General features: G+C 35.0%; 1 long non-coding RNA gene across 3 annotated transcripts in view; it reads right to left on the bottom strand.

Annotated features, from left to right (window-relative positions):
- The window catches only part of LOC134691493 (uncharacterized), a 30,241-nt gene extending 10,351 nt beyond the window's left edge, over positions 1-19,890 (bottom strand). For 2 of the 3 annotated variants that reach the window (XR_010102148.1, XR_010102149.1), the window contains exons 1-3: positions 19,783-19,890; positions 5,201-5,262; positions 4,255-4,323 (exon numbers count right to left, since the gene is read on the bottom strand). This is a non-coding gene — a long non-coding RNA (uncharacterized LOC134691493). Of the gene's footprint in view, positions 1-4,254; positions 4,324-5,200; positions 5,263-13,063; positions 13,169-19,782 lie in introns of those variants that run through there. The other variant, XR_010102150.1, reaches the window with a different exon arrangement.
- Between the last annotated feature and the right edge of the window lie 4,029 nt (positions 19,891-23,919).

Genomic DNA, 23,919 nt, shown 5'->3' with positions numbered 1-23,919 from the left:
CAAGACAAGAGTGCACACACTGAAATGTCTCGCCTTCTTTACTAATCATTGATATTATGTTCATAGTCCTAAATATAAAGCTTTATTACAACTGTCACATAAACTTAACATTAACCAAGATAGCTAAACAAAGACCAATGAACCATGTAAATGAGGTCAAGGTCAGATGAACCATGCCAGGCAGACATGTACAGCTACCAATGCTTCCATACAACAAATAAAGTTGACCAATTACTTAAAGTTTAAGAAAAATAGACCAAAACACAAAAACTTAACACTGTGCAATGAACCGTGAAATTGAGGTCATGGTCAAATAAAACCTGCGGGATTGACATTAAGATCATAATATATTTCAGTACACCAAATATAGTTGATCTTTGGCATATAATATTATATAAAAAGACATAAAACTTAAAAAAATAACTTTTGACCACTGAACCATGAAAATGAGGTCAAGGTCAGTTGGCATCTACCCGCTAGACATGTACACCTTACAATCATTCCATACAACAAATATAGTAGACCTATTGCATAAAGTATGAGAAAAACAGACGAAAACACAAAAACTTAACTATAACCACTGAACCATGAAAATGAGGTCAAGGTCAGGTGACACCTGCCAGTTGGACATGTACACCTTACAGTCCTTTCATACACCAAATATCCTACCCCTATTGCTTATAGTATCTGAGATATGGACTTGACCACCAAAACTTAACCTTGTTCACTGATCCATGAAATGAGGTCGAGGTCAAGTGAAAACTGTCTGACGGGCATGAAGACCTTGCAAGGTACGCACATACCAAATATAGATATCCTATTACTTAAAATAAGAGAGAATTCAACATTACAAAAATTCTTAACTTTTTTTTCAAGTGGTCACTGAACCATGAAAATGAGGTCAAGGACATTGGACATGTGACTGACGGAAACTTCGTAACATGAGGCATCTATATACAAAGTATGAAGCATCCAGGTCTTTCACCTTCTAAAATATAAACCTTTTAAGAAGTGAGCTAACACCGCCGCCGCCGTAGCCGCCACCGTAGCTCGACAAAAACTATATGCATGCGCATAATTTCCAAAACAAACCCTGGAGCAAAAACGTATATTAAATGTTTACAAGGATTTGTAAAGTTACTATACAAATCCTTGATGTTTTTTAAACGACCTAGATGGTTCTCTATTTCTTTATGGAAGTACAATCTCAAATATCAGTTTCTAAACGGTAACATATAAGAAAAACTCCACTTCAGTTCTTAGATGACAGAAATAGATTTATCGGAATTCAGAGAACTCTCGCATTTTATCAAAACTGGAAATTCCCTCTGACGTGTTTCTAAATTTATAAATACACTAAATATAAATACTGCTTAATTCTGATTTTCCGTGTTGTTAAAAACAAGCATATAAGTCAAGGGAATTATCAAACATGAAGATCATGAAAAGAATATTATAGGAAAGTTGTTTAAGTTCAATCCCTTTGCTTGTTTTTACCTTTTAAAGCATGACAATCATAAGAATCTGAGATGTTCCTTAATGTTTAGAATAAAGCGATTGACGTGAGGGCAATGCTCTGAGCCACTGGTATAAGTCTACAGATTGCTTGAAAGCAATCGTATCCCAAAAAACTTCAATCATTTGTACTTGTTATGAATGTTTCTTATAAACATATCAATGTGTGTGTGTATCTCCCTGTTTCAATAATATGTTTTGTACTGACCCCCTACGGATCCATAGGGGGTTAGTAAAATCCATAGGGGTTGGGGCCAAAGGGGGTCAATAGTGAACGGTATATACGATATAACGAATTTATTGCACATGGGACTTTTCCTGCTGCATTTTGTAGAAAAATAAACAATGAAATACAACAACATCAATAGATGACATCACCATTAACAATAGACGGATGTCATGAACCCATATGAAATTTACTAACCCCCTATGCATCCATGACTGCTCTAAACCAATATCACAACACATCCATACATTTTTTGTAGGTGGTCACCATGTGACGGCTTTAAACCAATCACAACGTCATAATTTACCTGGCGTGTGATAAAAAGGTATAATGTGCAATTATTTCATTAACATAAATAATCCTAAATTTTATGGCCAGATTCCACAAAATGTAGATATTGACCTGTACACATCTCCTATATATTGACCTGTACAAATCTCCTATATATTGACCTGTACACATCTCCTATATATTGACCTGTACACATCTCCTATATATTGACCTGTACACATTTCCAATGTATTGACCTGTACACATTTCCAATGTATTGACCTGTACACATCTCCTATATATTGACCTGTACACATCTCCTATATATTGAACTGTACACATCTCCTAATATTGACCTGTGCACATCTACTATATATTGACCTGTACACATCTCCTATATATTGACCTGTACACAAATCCTATATATTGACCTGTACATATCTCCTATATATTGACCTATACACATCTCCTATATATTGACCTGTACACATCTCCTATATATTTACCTGTACACATCTCCTATATATTGACATATAGGAGATGTGTACAGGTCAATATATTATATTTTATTAAATAATACGATTAAAACAGCCCCAATACGGATAAATCGGCATGTGCAATACTGATAACGTTCAACTGTCGATATAAATCAAGAGCTCATATTGCTTTTAGAACAGGGTCAATACAGATAAAAGCTGTATTGGCCCATGGGCTAATACAGGACGTTTACTTCCGGTTTCAATTTTCCAACGCCATTACTTAACTTTGGGGGTACATTTGTTTAATCATAAAATAAAAAGGTTAAATGATGTGCAATGTTTTTTAACGTCTTGCAGTCTTGAAATGGATATAATTCACAGCCTTTTCGAGTATGACTTTCTATTATTGACACTGTTGCATTTCCGTTAAACAATGCTGCTTAAACAATCATCACATTCAAAACGCAGACGATCCAAGACAGAGTAAGAATAGTTACACTGTCTGATTTATTCTTCCCAGTTACTTTATATTTGCTACATAAAATGAATTGTAATAGCATTTTATTAAGTACTTGGAGGAGGAATCAGAAATAACATCTGACAATGTTGACAAGAAATCCATGCATGATGATGGACGTAAAAGCGAAAAGCAGTGACGAGTTCAGATATGAAATGATTTCTGTATCTTCTTTACGGTAAGTCCTATATTTATTTCCCGAGCATGCAAGGCGATGGAAATCGGTCCCAAGACTCGTATTTTTCGCAAATACCACTCCATAACATGATATATCTGTTTAATTACACCGAATAGTTAAGGACTAAAATTCTCTGTACAGGTGAAGTTAATTTTTTTCTTTTACTTGTAAGCTGTAATTCATAAACATGTTTATGCATAATTTTGAGGATAAATAAGTGGATATTATCTTAGAACCGCGGGAATTATGCATGTACTAATACGTGTTAGCTCTCTTTTTTTATGTAACATCATATCCGAAACAAATTAGCGGAAATATGCCCGGGAGGGTAAAAAAGGAATATCCAAAATGGCAAATACCATGGTATTTGAGGCATATTCACCGGCAGTGGCGAAAAACAGTCAATTTGGTTTGAAATGAGGAAAAAATGTTAGAATATGCGAAAAATACACTGGCTACCAACTGGCATTCTTATATTAGGTGTAATTATGCATGTAATTCAGGATTCATTGCCAGTCCGTATTGGAAATATTGGCCCTATATTCACATTTGATGTATGTACAATGTAATATAGCATTCAGAACAAGTCTGTATTGATTACGTTGGATTATTTAATAAAAGTGTTATGAACTGGCTGTTACGGGTCTCGAGGCCAATACAGCAAACCTTGAATCTATACCAGTGCCAATACAGAAACAGCCAGTTAATAACACTATAATATTGACCTGTACACATCTCCTATATATTGACCTGTACACATCTCCTATATATTGACCTGTACACATCCCCATTCTTGCTTTGTTGGGTTGCTCTCTCATTGACATTTATCGCACTTTAATTTTTTTTAGCACAAGTTCAATGCTTAAGTTCAACCAATCTACTTTTGAAGTCAAATAACATTGTAATGATGTCATGTGTCTTGTTTACTATAAAAACATTGGAGTTATGGTATTTTGAATGTAAAAACTATATGTTGATTATCTCCCCTTATAGAGTTTGAATATTTTACATTGGAAACAAATTTCAATAGTAAATGATCCTATATAGTTCACATATAATGTACACTTACCTATAATAGTAACGTGACTGGACAAGGATCACATTGACTGGACAAGGATCACATTGACTGGACATGGATCTAATAAATACAAATAATAGAAGTTCAAACTAAAAACATGGCTAAATAAGAAAAAGATAAACAACAGTACACAAAACACAAAATTAACAAGAATGTGTCCATGGTACACAGATGCCCCACTCACACTATCATTTTCTGTGTTTAGTGGACCGTAAAATTGGGATAAAAACTCTAATTTTGCATTTAAATTAGAAAGATCACAGGGAACATGTATACTAAGTTTCAAGTTGATATAAGACTTCAACTTCATCAAAAACTACCTTGACCAAAAACTTTAACCTGAACGGACGGACGGAAGGACAGACGGAAGGACGCACAGACCAGAAAACATAATGCCCCTCTACTGTCGTAGGTGGGGCATAACAATTAAAGACTTAGCAACAGGGAACCCATCAAAAGTTGAGGGCTGTATAGGAGCTCCACATGTGACACTTATGTTACTCATTTATAAGTACAAAGTTTACATTGGTTGAATACAATGTTGGCCTCTTTCATTGATTGACATTAACATCTAATCTTTCATTCCTACACCACAAGTGACTCGTTAAAAACTCTTATCATTTAAGCAACTCACAATGTAATGATTGCAATGTTTTGTTTAGTTTGGATTCCCAAATGCAATTAATTTTGTAATTATGTCATGTTATTTTTTGTTTCCAATTTATTTAACAAAAGTAGATGAGTGCAAAATGTTAATCTTGTTTAAAAAGAATTAAAATCAAAGTGAAGGAAATCACTCATGGAAAGATTGGAAGAGTAGCTTGAATAATTTCAAATCACATTTAGATATGGTGCGGACAAAATCTATTTCTGAATTTCATTTGATAAAATAAATAACCAAACGTTCCAAAACAATTTGACTATAATGTTCACTTACCATTTCTAAGTAATACATTGAATGGACTTGAATCAAATAAAAATGGACAGTAGATCTTTAAACTGAAAATATAAAATAGCTCAAATTCAGTTTCAGATAAATATCAGTTGAATCATTTCTGAACATGTATATACTTGTTTAGCTTGTGACAAGTAACTTGTCGTGTAGATTGCGTTGTTAACTTTTTTTTCCTACTTAAAAAAAAACCAACTTTATAAAAGAAATAATTGTAACAGGATGCTGTTACGAAGTCTCCCAAACAAAGTGCTCAAAATTAGTCATTCCCACGGTCGCCTGACATTATGCAAAGTCCAATACAAATTTGTCTGGTCTAGTAAAGTGATATGCGCAAGTGACATCTAGGTATTACACCTGTATGTCATTCAAATCTTCTTGAAATCATGTACAGCAATATTCATGATTCAGGGGTGGGGATCTAGACAATTTACAAGTTCTCAAACAGGCAGGAGATAGGGGTAAGAGTGACCCTAGGGGACTAGCCTTTTATTTCATCGGATTTGTTTTATTATCCAATACACGAATATATATGGTTAAGGGTAGGGGATCACAACCATATACAAATTTTCAAAAAGAAGGGGGTGGGGTCACCTCTGTGGACTTCTTCTATATTTCATTTGATTTATTGTATTGTCCCATACAAAAATATATATGGTTTATGGGTGGAGATCTCAACCGTTTACCAGTTCTCAAACAACAAGGGGGTGTGAGTGACACCTGGGGACTGGCCTTCTATTTTATTTGATTTGTTTTATTGTCCAGTACAATGATATATATGGTTAAGGGTAGGGGATCTTGACCATTTCCAAGTTCTCAAACAAGAGGGGTGGGGTGGGGCTGACCCAAAGGGACTCCCATTTTATTTCATTTGATTTGTTTTGTTGCCCCATACAAAAAAATATATGGTTTAGAGGTGGGGATCTTGACCGTTTCCAAGTTCTCATACATGAGGGGGTGGAGCTGACCTGACTCCTACTTTATTTCATTTGATTTGTTTTGTTGCCATATACAAAAATAAATATGGTTTAGGGGTGGGGATCTCGATTGTTTACAAGTTTTCAAAAAGAAATGGGTTGGGTGACTGACCCCTCTGGAATTCCTATTTCATTTCATTTATTTCATTGTCCCATACAAAAATATATATGGTTAATGGGAGGGGATCTCAACTGTTAACAAGTTATCGAACAACAAGGGGGTTGGAGTGACCCCAGGGGACTCGCCTTTTATTGCATTTGATTTGTTTTATTGTACTGAATAAAAATATATGGTTTATGGGTGGCGATCTCAATTGTTAACATGTTCTCAAACAACAAGGGAGTGGGAGTGACCCCAGGGGACTCACCTTATTTCATTTTATTTGTTTTATTGTACCATATACAATGTAAGAATATATATGGTTTAGGGGTGGGGATCTTGACTGTTTTTAAGTTCTCAAACATAAGGGGTTGGGTGGGGCAGGGATGATTCCAGTTGTTTTCAAATGGGTCCCTTGACCATCAAATTGGGAATTTTCATCAAATTGGGAATTTTCTTAAAATTGGGATTTTTTTCCGCATAAAATCTATGATGAAATAATATCATTTTACTGTAAAAACTGAAATTGTATCAAGTTTCACCTGTTTCATAGTGTGTGGATATACTTTTTCATCATGATCTGTCGTGTATTTTCAAAAATGCGCAGACAGTCGGTTTTTTTATTTGAGAGCCAGGCAGAACCTTTAGGCAATCGGCGCCTATTGAATTTTGATAATTTATACGTTTTTCTCCCTGTCGAGGTCTGCTTTTAATATGTGATCCATTTTGACAAAAAGCATCTATTATCATGATTATCTATATGCTTTTACGAAATCAAATACTCCCATAGCATTTTCTTCAATTTAATTGAAGAAAATGCTATGGGAGTATTTGATCTAGTAAAGGCATATTTCATGTAAAGGTCTGCTTTTACGAGAACTAAGGTATTGAGAAACGTCTCAGAAAAACACATAATAACAATATGATAACATATCTTATCTTAACAATCTTTTGTTTACATCATTCTTATTCAGATCTTAAAACACTTTGAAGACGAATGGGAAAAATTGTAATTGCCTTAATCAGTGCAGGAAACATTTCCGGAAAAATCAATTTTAAAATATTTTTTTTCTGAATTGGGAATTTATTTTCACACAATTTTTTGGGGCCGCTGGAGGAATTGAGGGCCGCTAAGCGGCCCTAAACTATATTATCGGACTATAGATAAAATATCACGTTGTGATTGGTTAAACGCCGTCACGTGGTGACCCCCTATGAGACCGTAGGGGGTTAGTAGGTTTCATAGGGGGTTTATGACGCGTTAATGGCGACGTCATCTATTAATGTTGTTGCGTTTTGTTGTTTATTTTTCAACAAAACGACGCAAAAAAGTCCAGCGTCCGATAAATTCGTTATACGGTTAACTACTGACCCCCTACGGATCCATAGAGGGTGAATAAAATTCATAGGGGACTCGGCCTCCGGCCTCATCCCCTATGGATTTTACTAACCCTCTATGGATCCGTATTGGGTCAGTAGCGAACCATATAACTTATATAGTGGAATCATCCCTGCATAGATTTTATGTCACATTATGAATTTGGTTTAAGAAATGAAAATTAGAATTTAAAGTTTTTAAATTTAATATTAAACTATTATGGTTCAATATCCAAAATGTAAATAGTCATGTCTGGCAAATGTCCAACATACATTATCTAAAAACATTTTAGATAAGATAAGGAAAAAAAGCTTCATCAGCAACATTTTATATTGGCAAATTTCCAATGAAGTTATTTACATAAAGTTATTGGCAAATAAAAATAGAAAATGACATCATAGTCATGTCTGGCAAATTTCCAACATATATTATCAACTACTATTCTATACAAAGAAAGATAACTCCAATTGAAAATTAATTGCTATGTGCAATTAGATATTTCTTGCTATTGTGCAATACTGTGCAATTGAAAATTTCTTGCTATTGCACAATACTTGATATGGAATCCTGATTTGGACCAACTTGAAAACTGGGCCCATAATCAAAAATCAAAGTACATGTTAAGATAAAGCATATCAAATAAGCCCAAGAATTTAATTTTTGTTAAAATCAAACTTAGTTTAATTTTGGACCCTTTGGACCTTAATGTAGACCAATTTGAAAACTGGACCAAAAATTAAGAATCTACATACACAGTTAGATTTGGCATATCAAAGAACCCATTTATTCAATTTTTGATGAAATCAAACAAAGTTTAATTTTGGACCCCCATTTGGACCAACTTGAAAACTAGGCCAATAATTAAAAATCTAAGTACATTTTTAAATTCAGCATATCAAAGAACCCTAAGGATTTAATTTTTGTTAAAATCAAACTAAGTTTAATTTTGGACCCTTTGGACCTTAATGTAGACCAATTTGAAAACGGGACCAAAAACTAAGAATCTACATACATTAAGTTAGATTCGGCATATCAAATTAAAGAACCCCAATTATTCAATTTTTTATGAAATCACACAAAGTTCAATTTTGGACCCTTTGGGCCCCTTATTCCTAAACTGTTGGGACCGAAACTCCCCAAATCAAACCCAACCTTCCTTTTATGGTCATAAACCTTGTGTTTAAATTTCATAGATTTCTATTCACTTAAACTAAAGTTATGGTGCAAAAAACAAAAATAATGCTTATTTTGGCCCCTTTTTGGCCCCTAATTCATAAACCGTTGTGACCTCAACTCCAAAAATCAATCCCAACCTTCCTTTTGTGGTCATAAACTTTGTGTTTAAATTTCATTGATTTCTATTTACTTATACTAAAGTTATTGTGCGAAAACCAAGAATAATGCTTATTTGGGCCCTTTTTTGGCCCTTAATTCCTAAACTGTTAGAACCAAAACTCCCAAAATCAATCCCAACCATCCTTTTGTGGTCATAAACCTTGTGTTAAAATTTCATTGATTTCTATTCACTTTTACTTAAGTTAGAGTGCGAAAACTAAAAGTATTCGGACGACGACGCCAATGTGATAGCAATATACGACAAAAAACTTAAAATTTTTGCGGTCGTATAAAAATTTATTTCAAACGGGATAGCACATCCTCATTTTTACGGAGATGTTGTTTACCGTGCCATTGGATGTTGGATGTGTAATGATTGATAATTTAGTCTCAGATGCATACTTTTTATTAGTTGTAATTGGCTTTGAACTAGCTGTCAGTAACTGCAAGTACTCTCAGATCTGTACTTAGTGTCTTTTTGTTGATGGGATGTACAAGTTCTCGGTCACCTCCACTCTCTGTTTTTAATAGATGTATTTCTATTTGTATCCATCTGATGAGTTAAGCCTTTTTCAACTGATTTGTATAGTTTGTTCTTATGTTGCACCACTGTCCCAGGTTAAGGGGAGGTTTGGGATCCCGCTAACATGTTTAACCTCGCCACATTCTGTATGTATGTGCCTGTCCAAAGTCAGGAGTCTTTAATTCAGTGGTTGTCGTTTGTTGCTGTGTTACATATTTGTTTTTGTTCATTTTTTTTATACATAAATTAGGCCGTTAGTTTTCTCGTTTGAATTGTTCTACATTTGTCATTTCAGATCTTTTTATAGCTAACTATGAGGTATGGGCTTTGCTCACTGATGAAGGTCGTACGGTGACCTATAGTTGTTAATTTTAATCTGTTTCGCGTGGTCTCTGGTGACGAGTTGTCTCATTGGCAATCATACCACATCTTTTTTTATATTATTTGCTCATATGGGTGCAATCAACAGTTTTTTTCTATGACGTCACATTTTTAGGGACCATGCATAAGTGACCCTTAGTGGTGGACTGATTAATAAAGATACTTGTATAAAACTTGATATCACTGGAATCAGAATGTTCTCTAGTTTATAATGAAATAAAAATAATGTGTACTTTTAATATATTAAAAACATTCCATCCAATGAACATGGGGGAAAAAAGCTCTAATTTTGACAGAAAAAACTTGAAACCAGGTCATGTGCACAGACATGAAGTCATGATCCATGCACATTTTTCATAATCAAAACTGTATGAAATTTGTAGGTTTTTACCTGGCCTTTCAAAAAAATCTTGTTTCAGGGTACGGTTTCCTGCTCCGAAAAGAGCTTCAGTGGCTGCAAATAAGTTTTCAATTTTCACTGCCAAAAAAACAGGATGTTTACAAAGTTGTCTCCCCTCAAAACATGTAAAGTTAATTTAATTTTTAAAAATATTTCAATCATTCAACCTGTTTTAATTGAAAGCTAATTAACTATTTTTTACAATCAAACACAAAAAACATGATACTTTTGCACCAATTGAGTTAATAAACAGGGGTTTCCCTCCATGGTTATTTTTAGTCGGGGAATAACCCCTAGTTTTTTATACGAAACTGTTTATAGCACCCTATGCATTGATAATTTTCTTGAAATAATCAGAGATTTTTGTTAGATGTATCCATCTGATGAGTTAAGCCTTATTGTTGTCAATGTTTTCATTTGTCTTGATGCTTTATATGATTACAGGATATTTCATAGTGTTTTACCTCTTATTTTTTACGTGGCGTGGCGAGGATCTTCAGAGATCTCCATGTTTTACAGATTGTTCTGATGTGCAAAGGCTGTTTTGCCAGACAAGCAGGGCCGAGGGACATCAGAGCACGTTTCATATCAAAAAGTAGATATTTCGCTGTATAAACTATGTTAATAACGAATAATTACTAAATAATCAATGTAAATTAATATATTTTCTTTCTATTACTGGTGTTGTGAGGAAGGAAATTAAAAAATAGTAACAAAAATATTGGGATCTATGTAATTCATAAAGTTCAAGATCACAGAGTCAAATGTTGTGTTATTTCTTTGCAAAACAAGGGCTGTGCAAATTTTGCCTGCTGTAATAATATTGCAACAGTTAAGTGTAATGTAGGTACATTAGCAGAAAGCTTTCTTGTGTTAAATTTAGAGTTTATATTGAACTTGCATGCTAAATATCCACTTTTTGATATGGACGTGCTCTGACATCCCACAGTCTCAGCTTGTCTGGCAAAACAGCCGTTGGATGTCAGAGCAATCTTGGACAAGAGACAGGGTTGCGTCCTTCTGTTCTTTCCAACATAGGTTAACGTGTAGGATGAAGTTTCTAATCAATGAAAGAAGAATGCTATCAAAATTATATTTTACAGTCATATGCATCACGGTTTTAAAAAAAGTCTGAAATTAGACCCCTTACACTAAATTTATCTTTAACAGGTTGGGGACAACCGGCCAAATGGGGAGCTATTCCCCAAATGAGTAACAATCCCTCATTTGAGTAATCATTTCATAGTGTTAAAAACAATATTTTCTAAAAATGGGTCTTTTTAGTTAAAATGGCACACATTTATAGAAAATGGAAGAACTTCTTCAAAAGAATTATATTTTTATTATTGATTTTAAAAAAGTTAGAAACCTTGAGAATAGTTACATTTTCTAAGTTTTTATAGGCTTGTATCTTCTCAGTAAATCAAGATAGGGATAATCATCTTTTGGAAAATTGGCTGCATTTTTCATGAATATGTGCCATTTTAAGAAAAAAGACTCAATTGAGAAAATTTAGATTTTTAGCACTACCAAATGATTACTCAAATGAGGGATTGTTACTCATTTGGGGAACAGTTCCCCATTTGGTGGGTTGTGCCCAACCTGTTTAAGGTTCATCATAACCTTTTGGATAAAATGGCCGTATTTACACCCCAAATTTTACTCTAGAGTACAGAATAACCTATACACCTGCAACAGTTTTAAGGGATGGCAGGAACTAGATATATAAATTTTAAATGCATTTTATGTTTCAGAATATTATTAACTTTTCTAGATTTTGCTATCCATTTTTTTTCGTTCCTGCAGAAGGTGCAAAAATTAACTAAGTAGTGAAAACGATTGAGAAGCTCCCCTCATATAATCAATGTTGTGAGTAGTATTGATTTAAATATTATAGACAATAGATGGACAATAGACACCTGTAAACAATAGGTGATTTAACTGGTTTAAACTGTGTAACTGAGTGGACCGTATCAAATGAAACTCGGGTGTTTGTTTATTTTGCTATCTTCTGCAGACTGGAAAAAAATGCACATCAAAATGCAGGTAAGTTTTTCATTTTCTGAAACGTAGACTTCATATAACTTTTATATATCTAGTTCCTGCCATGCCTTAAAACTTTCCTGAATGTACCAGTTTGTCTGTACTCATAGTAATTTTTTAGGTGTAAACACGGCCATAATTTTCAATTCCTTATGATGAACCTTAACATCACATAAAAGAGATTGTTATACAAGGCTCTAGGATGGAACACTTCTTCTTTTGGACACATACATTGTATATTCATATTTAACACTAGAAGTATGCACTAAATTTCCTTTAACACAGTTTGTTTTCCCAGAGTCAAAATTGTTGACTTTGTGATGATGAGGAAAAAAATGGGCTTAATTGGGAATGAATAAAGTACAAGTGAGTGGTTTACCAGAGTGATATATATATACACGCGAGATTTCAAAAATTACAAGGGAGACAATCCAGTGTCAACAGCGACACCTACAGAATACAGAATAATGAATTTATAATGATTTTTTGGGATATTTCAAAATAGTTTTAGGGATATGGGATACTTGTAAAAAATAATTATCGGGATAATAGGGGTAAACATTATAGGGATACGGGATATTGAGATAAAAACTTAATGGGATATGGGATATTGATACCCTCCCCCCCTTTCCCCCCCTCAACATGGGATCAACTTTATCAAAATGTACGTCCGTCTTATATCTTAATTGAATCTCTGTGTTCTCACAATACCTTGGTATATCTTTGAGTAGGTTTTACCAAAATCGTATGTTTTACCCTTTCTTTAGGAAACATATTTTTGTCAGGGGCGCGAAACGGGTGCGTATAATATACAACTCGTTTCAGGAGTTGTTTCTCCGGAAAATCTTAAGTCAGATGAGTTTTTTTTTCGCGGAACCAATTAAATTCAGTTTTGAATCCGGTTCCTTACCTGGAAGAAGAAAAGGTTGCAGTCAGGGCCGTAACTACATTGAGGCAAATGAGGCAAATGCCTCATGTTAGAAATTAAAAAAAAAAAACTGAAACAAAAGATTGTCTTTATATCAAATTGTTCTCACAGGGAAAGTGTCTAGCAAGAAGCAAGTTCTCTTCACTCTCTGGTGTCGCCCCTGCATGTTTTTCGTGATCCATGTTTCTATTTTACTTTTAGTTTTCAAAGTTGATTGTCTATTGTTTGTACTTCTGTGTCCCGGGTTTGTCTTTTGTTCATTTAAGGTCCTACTTTATAACTGTAGTCTGAGTGTTGATTTTCATTTGTAAACGTGTGGTTTTGCAATGTTACATGCCCATCGATGTCCAGAGAGTGGAGAGAGGATATTTTAAGGAATAGACGATGCTACAAGACACAGAAAAAATGGTCGTTTCTGAATGGAGAATTGAACTTGATATCAAAGAATACAAAACTGGCTTTTCAGCTGTAGATAAAACTAGATAGCTGACAAGGTTTAAATTAAAGTAAGGTCACCAATTTCCCGATATCAAATAATTTGAAGACAAAAAACAGTAATGTATTGCGGGGATGGGGAGGTTGTGGTATTTTATGGAGAGCACATTTAGACCAATTTGTGAAAATTCATAATGATGGTAATGAACGTATTTGTGTTATAACTTTAGACACTAAGCCAAAACCAATTTGTATTGTGGCCGTATATATGCCCTGTACTGGTAGTAAGGAATATGACCGAAAATATGAGCAATGTTTTGATGAGATAAGTGAATTAACTATTAAATTTGCAGATCATACCATAATAGTGCTAGGTGATTTAAATGCCTCATTGATTCGTAAACAGAAAACTACAAGAGACAAAGTGTTTTTAACATCAATACAGGAAATAAACTTATGTGTACCAAGGAATTATCCTTCTAGTCATACTTTTTTTCACCATAATGACAAAGCTTCGTCACAAATAGACTATATTTTAGCTTTTAATGATAATAACTTTTTTACTAAGACAGATATATATTGTATGTCGCCGTTAAATTTGTCATCTCATGTGCCAGTGACCGCCAACTTTATCTGTAATTTATATGCGTCAGAAAAGAATGATGTAGTCAATACTGCTACGACGAATAGAATCAACTGGGAGAAATGTGATATGTTGAAGTACCAAAGGCTACTTGATGAAAAATTTAATTCTTTAGATATTAAATCTGGAACTTTAGATGAACAATTTCAAAATGTGGCTGATATTTTTAAAACGAGTGCAGAGGAATCTTCAGAGGAGGTTAAAAAACGTAGGGTTCGAAAATTAAAGCCGTGGCCTATAAATTTGAGAAGTCTATGTCATGACAGTAAACAAGCATATAATATTTTTAAACAAGATGGGGGAAATAAATGTGAAACTAACGCTCTATGGGTGAACTGTAAAGTGGCTAAAAAGAAACTTCGACAAGCTCAGAGGCAGCTGGATGCGAATAATAGATATAAACTGTACTATGAAATAATGGACTCGTATACTTCAAATCAGAAGCTCTTTTACAAACTTATTAATATTCAAAGAACTGGACAAGTTAAGAAACTGACTAAATTAGTTATTGATGGCATAAATCTTGAGTCCTCAGAAGAAATAAGGGATGGATGGGCCTCGTATTTCGAAAAATTAAGTACTTTATCTACAAGTTCATCATTTTGTGATCATCAGCATCAAATTGTGAAGCGTAATATACAAAATATTTTGACACTACAAAATTCAGGGAATAAGGGACGGCAATATGCAACTTTAGATGAAGTTACAGCAGCTATAAGCAAAATGAAAAATGGAAAGTCACCTGACGAATTAAATCTAATGAGTGAACATTTGAAATGTGGTGGTCAAATAGTACCTATAATTTTAAAAGCTCTTTTTGATCGTGTTTTACAAGAAAGAGATGTACCTGAAATTTTTAAGTCTGGAATTATTACACCAATACACAAGAGTCATGGTAAACCCTTGCAGGATCCAAATTCTTATAGGCGAATTACAGTATGTAGTATAATGGGAAAAGTTTTTGAGACTATACATTTGTCGAAAATTTCACCAGATTTAGATAGACTTCAAAATAAATTGCAACGTGGTTTTACTAAACGGGTATCTCCAACAAATGCAGCTTTATTGCTTACTGAGGCGCTAGCTGATGCAAAGGATCGTAAAAAGAAAGTATTTGTAGCCTTTATTGATGCCTCTAAAGCATTTGATGTTGTGTGGCATGACTCTTTAATGTTAAAACTTTTTCAGTCTGGAATTAAGGATGAGGATTGGTTTGTTGTATATAAATGGTATCAACAAATGAGATCAAAGGTTAAGTGGGATGGACAGTTTTCTAGAGCTTTTGATGAGCAACAGGGAGTTAGACAAGGAGGTATTTTGTCTCCTACTCTGTATAAACTTTATATTAATCCATTATTAGATTGGTATCAAAACAAGCATTTGGGCTTCCGTATTGGAACGATACATATTGCTTCACCAGCATGCGCAGATGATATTGTGTTATTGGCGGAAGATGCTATTTCATTACAGACAATGTTAAATTTACAAGAAACTTTTGCAAATAAAGATAGATATTTTATTAGTGAAGCTAAAAGTAAAATTATGACTTTCAATAGTAGAAGAAATGAAAAATGTGTTGATGAATTTTATTTACATGAAAAACCTATAGAACATGTTGTTTCATATACTCATGTGGGAATTAATCGAAATTCAGAAGAAAAATGTTTGGTATCAGAAAGAATTAAATTAGCTAGACGAACCTGCTATTCGCTAATGGGTGCAGGTATGCACGGATATAATGGAGTCAACCCAAATATAGTCATCAAACTATGGAATACATATGTTCGCCCACGATTAATTTTTGGACTAGACTGTGTAACACTTAGCAGAAAGGAATTGGATGAATTGAACTTTTTTCACAAATCACAACTTAAAATTCTGCAAAATTTGCCAGAACGAACCGCTGATGCAGCAATATATATTCTGTCTGGCCAAATGCCAATAGAAGCGTTTTTACATAGACAAATTTTAGTGAACTTTGGTAACATTGTGCGAAATAATGATATAGAGAAGGAGATTTGTATTAGACAACTTGTGATGAAGGATAACACCTCTCATAGCTGGTTTATATATGTGGACGCTATACTCTCATTGTATGAATTTGAATCTATTTTTGACATTTTAAACTCGATTCCAAATAGAGAAAGCTGGAAAATCTATGTGAAACAGAGAATAGAAACATTCTGGAAACAGAAGATAACGAATATGGCAGAAGGCAAATCTACTCTTCGCTTCTTGCATCCTATGTCAATGAATTGTGGAACTGTTCATAACGTTTGGGCCAACACAGGACTTGACTCTATTTCTATTATGAAAGCTAATGTAAAAGCTAGATTACTTACAGGAGTGTATACACTGCAATCAAATCGTAGTAGATTTAACAAGTATGAAGTAAGTGCGATATGTCCATTGTGTATGGATGAGATCGAAGATACTGAACATTTCTTGCTACAATGCGCTAGTACAGATACTGTGAGGAATGAATTTATTCCTAAGCTAAGAACTCTGCTTTATGACTTTAATCATGAAATAGGAAATTTAGTCTTCTCAAACAATTCAATGCTATTGAGAGTGATTTTGGATGTCTCTAGTCCACAAGTTCCAATATTAATACAGACGTTCTTATTTATGGAGAAAATTGAGGCCATAACACGAGGAATGGTATTTGCCTTGCACCATAAAAGATGTTCTATACTGGAGTTAGTAGGCAGCTAGGATGGCAATGTCATTTAAAGTCATTTAAAATTATTTAATAGTTTAAAATACAATAAAGTAATTTATTAAATTACTATTAATAAACAGTTAAAGGTTTAATATGACAATTTAATGTTAAGTAAGCCCTGTGTCCTGTTATTTATTGCAATAATTATATTTAAGGTTGCAAGGAAACTTAAGGGTTGAAAAATGGCTAAGTGTTCTATTAAGTTAAGAAATGATTTTTCTATTAAGGTATAAAGAAATTATACTCGGATAAATAAATATTTGTCCCAAATAGGTGATAAATTAAATATTATGTAAGCTACTTATTCCCTCCCTAACTTAACTTCTTGTGTGTTTTTTTAGTGAAGTAGGAGATATAAGGCTACTGGTGCAGTGTAAAAGGAAAGCCGAGTGAAGTACCAATAAAAATGTGCATATTGGTCAGTTTTGAATGAACAATACAAAGTTGAGTTATGTGCTGAGTTACAAACTGTCACAGTAACATTGATAATTTGGTGGTACACGAAGTGTTTTAGATTTTAGTATATGCCACAGTGCATGAACTTTTAAAGTAATATACATTGATTAGTGTATAATTGACATAACATGTGTGATTTATATGGAGCACAGATGTATATAGTATGGTGATGGAACAGTTTCCTGCACGTCTACAAAAATGATTTAACATTAAGTTATTTTAAAGTTTATGTTTTGAATTGAGCTCTGGCTGGGATCGCAGCCTTAGCTCATTTTGGATAAGACCAACTGCCGTTGCGTTGTAAATTGGTGGTGGGTACGCCAGGCTGTGTTGATATCCTTTATACCAGTATCTAGGACAATATATTTTAGGCGAAATAATACTGGTTTGTGCACCGATCATATATTCACTGTACAATATTCCTGCACATGCACACAGTTGCTTACAGTATACAGTAATCAGTTGCTTATCCGTGCTACACTACAAAAGTAGTGGTACTCCAGACAGTGGAGGAAAGAATTATAAAGAAGAAGATATGAAGGGTTAAACTTGCATTAAGTCATGTCCAGACCCTTCAACAGAAAATAAAGGAATATGGAGTAAATGTGCACGAAACCTAATCACACACAAAGTCAATGCATAGCAAAAATACTAAAGTTGCTGGAGCGTTCTTCAACAATAAAAGAATCATTAATACCGAGTTGGTCCCTAGTGTAGACTTAAGCAGTACTAGTACTTAAAGTATAATACTGCACTGTCACTAAATTTAAATCTAGTCATAAAAAAAACCAAAGTCTAAGCACAATACAAGATGATAACAGACAGACAGATCCGGTATTAATGATTATGAGAATTAAGATTTTTGCTTTATCCTTCATATCGGTCTTTTAATGTTGTCCATAAAACGTAAAAGTCTTAAATTGTAATGAATCTATGTTTTTGCTTTGAGACCAGAATTTTGCGGAGAAAAAATAGCTAAAAATTAATTACGTTTCAATGTCAGAAAGAGTCCGGGAAACGCTCAGAATGCACAATTTTGCGTTATTTTCCTTAGAGCTTCTGGGGGGCCTTGAGCGGCCCCCAGACCCCTCGCCAAAATTTTTTCGACTCGCTTCGCTCGGCGAATATATATATATTGCCTCACTATTAGAAGAGGCTAGTCAGGCCCTTGCAGTGGCGGACCCAGGCCCGAGGAGAGGTCTAGAGCGTACAATCTCTCTCCTTTTGATCGAAAAAAAAAATATCATGCTACTCACGATTTATATGATGTTTAGGGTTACCATGGTTACATGCAAAGGAAATAAATCAATAATCTGTGTCTAGTTCACCTGACTGGATCAGTTTTAAATGTTATAGTCAATGATACCTGTGCGTGTACAACCAATAAGGACGTTATACTTACTTCTTTGTTAGATGGACCTTTAAATAGCTTTATCTTTGTTAGCTTCCTATGAAAGAATACTTATAGCTATTACAATTTAAATCATTTTACGGGACGGTAACCAAAGACGATTGAAAAACCTGTTAGACTAGTTTATAAATAACTTTCTTTAAACGAATAAATATGTCACGGCAATTTACACCAAAAGATAGTATTAAGATTAGTCCATCTTTTCTATTTGGTTTACTATTAATTGAGTTAAATCACTTTAAGTTAGTAAAATAATTACTTGAAACGTCGTCCTACTGGCAAATTAGTCTTTGCAATAGTCTTTGATACTATTACATATTTATTTTTGCATACCAAGGAAACAGATATGGGGCCAGTACAAGGAAGTATTCCCTTACGACCAGATTTAAACAGGGTCGGACCAGTCATTTTAAAAAAGGGGGGTCCCAACCCAGGACAAAGGGGGGACAAAAGGGGGGGGGGGGTTCCAACTATATGTCCCCATTCAAATGCATTGATCGTATTTTTTTTAATTTCCGAATGAGGTCCCCAAAGGTAAGGCCTATATGTGTAACATATGATACCTTTCACCAGTGGCGGATCCAGGACTTTCAAAAATGGAAAAGGGGGGGGGGGGGGCAGAGGGCACATAAAAAAAGGGGACCCGACAGTTAAAAGCCTGAGAAATGCACATAAAACCCAATGTTCGGCCATAAGGTGCCTCCTTGGTACGCCCCATTTTCATTAATCAGTACAATCAGAGCCTATGATATTTTCTAAAAAAATATTAAATCGTGTAACACACAAATATAGATTATAAGATACTTAAATTATTATCAGAAATAACTTAAATTACCTTTAAAAAACAATTGTCCACTTGGATAAAATGAATTTCCACTTTCGTTTCATATGTAAACACACATACATAACGACTGTCGCAAAGACATTTTTACATACGGGTATCTAGAATGTAATACAATACCATTCAATACAATACAATATACAAATATTTATTTGAACCAATTAAAAATGCCGTTAAGTGATTATAATTGAACATGCACCAGATAATATTTAATATTACAATATTTCATTCATAAAAGAAAGGGAGATTGTATATTTTAGCAGAGACATATTTCATTATCACTGAACTAGTATATATATATATTTGTTTAGGGGCCAGCTGAAGGACGCCTCCGGGTGCGGGAATTTCTCGCTGCCTTGAAGACCTGTTGGTGACCTTCTGCTGTCGTCTGTTCTATGGTCGGGTTGTTGTCTCTTTGACAAATATCCCATTTCCATTCTCAATTTTAATTTTACATGCATGTGTATATGATCTGTCTCTGATTTTAGTAAGTCCAAGGCTATTAATTTCAAAAAGGGGGGTCTGCGGTAACCGATGAAAAAACATGCATTTTGACAATTTATTGCACATGATGCTGAGTCATAACTACAAACATCTCAAGGGTTGACAATGTTAACTGGGGCATGGAAATATGGTCATCTGGACTCCTCCCGTTCCGGCAGAAACTTTAACCCTTGATGAAGGGAGGTGTCCGTTTGACAGGGTGGGGATGTATAAATACCCTGCCACATCCGGTCAGAATCGATGCTTCGTGTAGAGAAAGTAGGTTGGCCCTCTGCACGTGAAATAACACTTCGTAACAAATTCGTAAGGGGTTCAAGTTTCCCGTCCTTCATTCCGACCGGTCTACCTATTTGGGACTGATGGTTTCTCGTTCCTCGTTCTGAATATGTTTTAAATATTTGCCACTGGACGTTTTAAGCAACAACTAATTGATAAATCATAACTGAAAATTATTAACATATTTCCAAAAATATCTTTTACCGTTTTGCATCTTAGCTCTTAAACTTGTTTGTAAGATGCACATATTTATTCGTTTAAAACTTAGTTTTATAGGGTTTTCAGTCGTCTTTGGTTCACGTGCAAAAAAATTGTGACTGTGGAATAATTTCAGTAAAAAAAAAGGGTGGGGGTAGGGGACCGAATAGAGTGAAAAATAAAAAGACAGGACAGAGATTACACTTAAAAAATGCAGGACAAAATTTTTCATCTTAGCCTTCCTCTCACCCCCCTTAGAATTAAAATGGTAGCTCCCTTACAACAATTATTACAGAACGTATCTCCAATGCCAAACATACCGTAGGTCATAAATGACGTCACAACCGTATATATATATATATATATATATACAACTCGTCTAAACATCAACCCAACAATGTTAGATCTGTAAATTTGCTTTCGCAAATTTTTGGTTCTTCCCTCGCCGGGATTCGAACCCATGCTACTGTGATATCGTGACACCAAATCGCCTGCACTGCAGCCGTCCCGCTAGACCACACGACCACCTGGGCTCTCAAAAAAAGAGCTTTCGGTGGCCATATGTTACCTTTCCACGTCAGTTTTAATCTAGCGGCGTACTACAGTACATGATATATTAGGCATGAAGATGTTATTGTTACAGATCAGCTAAATTATCTATAGTATATATATATAGTTTGAATTTTACAACACACATTGTAAAAGATAATATGTCGTCAAACTTTTATTTGCTTCTATTCTATGGAAAGGGAATGATCGCATATTTGATCTGCAGCTTGATAAAGTTGAGTTGGAGGGTGGAGGCAATTTTTACATACAGCCACTTCTTCGACGACGATAGTTTAAAATTTTACAACACCCATTGTACAAGGAAAATTTGGATACACGGGGGAGAGAGGTCCTACGTACTATGAAATAACAGGGGTCCCTCCATTGCTGCCAAAACAACGTACACGGAACTTCACACAAGCGGATCTTAACGGTTCGAGCTGCAGTTTGAGTTAAAATTGGAGTTATGCTTCGTGTTCAAGATAGATATCGAGATAAAGTTCGAGTTTATTAATAAGTTCAAGTTTCGTTTTTTACACTTCGATTTAAGCTCCCGGAGTTAGAGTCGCATTTCAAGTTGAAAGTTAAACTTCGAGTTATGATTTGAGGTATTTAATTTGAGTTCGTCCTTCAAAATGTTCAATAAATTTTAATTGCGCGTCCAGAACTTTAAAAAACCCTGTAATACTGCTTCCATTAGAAATGGTTCATAATATCTCTTCGTCCCTTTTTACCTTTTTGAACCAGTTAAGCCGCACGTATCTAAATCAATGTACCTTGTCAAAGTAGTGTCTCTTCGTCCCTCTTTACCTTTAAGAACTAGTAAAGCCACACGTATCTCAATCAAAGTACCTCGTCAGAGTAGTTTCTTTTCGTCCCTTTTTTTTTTTTATCTTTAAGAACTAGTTAAGCCGCGTATATCTCAATCAAAGTACCCCGTCAGAGTAGCCTCTCTTCGTCCCTATTTTATCTTTAAGAACTAGTTAAGCCGCACGTATCTCAATCAAAGTACCCCGCCAAAGTAGTCTCTCTTCGTCCCTTTTTTACCTTTAAGAACTAGTTAAGCCGTATTACCTCAATCTCAGTACCCCGTCAGAGTAGCCTCTCTTCGTCCCTTTTTTTTTATATTTAAGAACTAGTTAAGCCGCGTGTATCTCACTCAAAGTACCCCGTCAAAGTATTCTCTCTTCGTCCCTTTTTCACCTTTAAGAACTAGTTAAGCCGTATTACCTCAATCTCAGTACCCCGTCAGAGTAGCCTCTCTTCGTCCCTTTTTTACCTTTAAGAACTAGTTAAGCCGTATTACCTCAATCTCAGTACCCCGTCAGAGTAGCCTCTCTTCGTTCCTTTTTTACCTTTAAGAACTAGTTAAGCCGCATGTATTTCAATCAAAGTACCCCGTCGGAGTAGCCTCTCTTCGTCCCTTTTTTTACCTTTAAGAACGAGTTAAGCCGCACGTATCTCAATCAAAGTACCCCGTCAAAGTATCCTCTCTTCGTCCCTCTTTACCTTTAAGAACTAGTTATGCCGCATGTATCTCAATAAAAAATACCTCGTCAAAGTAGCCTCTCTTCGTCCTTTTTTTACCTTTAAGAACTAGCTAAGCCGCACGTATCTCAATCAAAGTACCTCGTCTCAGTAGCCTCTCTTCATCCCTTTTTTACCTTTAAGAACTAGGTAAGCCGCATGCATCTCAATCAAAGTACCCCGTCAGAGTATTCTCTCTTCGTCCCTTTTTCACCTTTAAGAACTAGTTAAGCCGTATTACCTCAATCTCAGTACCCCGTCAGAGTAGCTCCCTTCGTCCCTTTTTTACCTTTAAGAACTAGTTAAGCCGTATTACCTCAATCTCAGTACCCCGTCAGAGTAGCCTCTCTTCGTTCCTTTTTTACCTTTAAGAACTAGTTAAGCCGCATGTATTTCAATCAAAGTACCCCGTCGGAGTAGCCTCTCTTCGTCCCTTTTTTTACCTTTAAGAACGAGTTAAGCCGCACGTATCTCAATCAAAGTACCCCGTCAAAGTATCCTCTCTTCGTCCCTCTTTACCTTTAAGAACTAGTTATGCCGCATGTATCTCAATAAAAAATACCTCGTCAAAGTAGCCTCTCTTCGTCCCTTTTTTACCTTTAAGAACTAGGTAAGCCGCATGCATCTCAATCAACGTACCCCGTCAGAGTATTCTCTCTTCGTCCCTTTTTACCTTTTAGAACTAGTTTGCCGCGTGTATCTCAATCAAAGTACCTCGCCAAAGTAGCCTCTCTTCGTTCCTTTTTTACCTTTAAGAACTAGTTAAGCCGCATGTATTTCAATCAAAGTACCCCGTCGGAGTAGCCTCTTTTCGTCCCTTTTTTTACCTTAAAGAACTAGCTAAGCCGCACGTATCTCAATCAATGTACCCCGTCAATGTATCCTCTCTTCGTCCCTCTTTACCTTTAAGAACTAGTTATGCCGCATGCATCTCAATAAAAATACCTCGTCAAAGTAGCCTCTCTTCGTCCCTTTTTTACCTTTAAGAACTAGCTAAGCCGCACATATCTCAATCAAAGTACCCCGTCAGAGAAGAAGCCTCTCTTCGTCCTTTTTTACCTTTAAGAACTAGTTAAG

The sequence above is a fragment of the Mytilus trossulus genome, chromosome 11 (assembly GCF_036588685.1).
Source record: "Mytilus trossulus isolate FHL-02 chromosome 11, PNRI_Mtr1.1.1.hap1, whole genome shotgun sequence".
NCBI lineage: Eukaryota > Metazoa > Mollusca > Bivalvia > Mytilida > Mytilidae > Mytilus > Mytilus trossulus.
The sequence above is the reverse complement of the archived record's forward strand: the minus strand, read 5'-3'. Positions and strand labels throughout refer to the sequence as shown.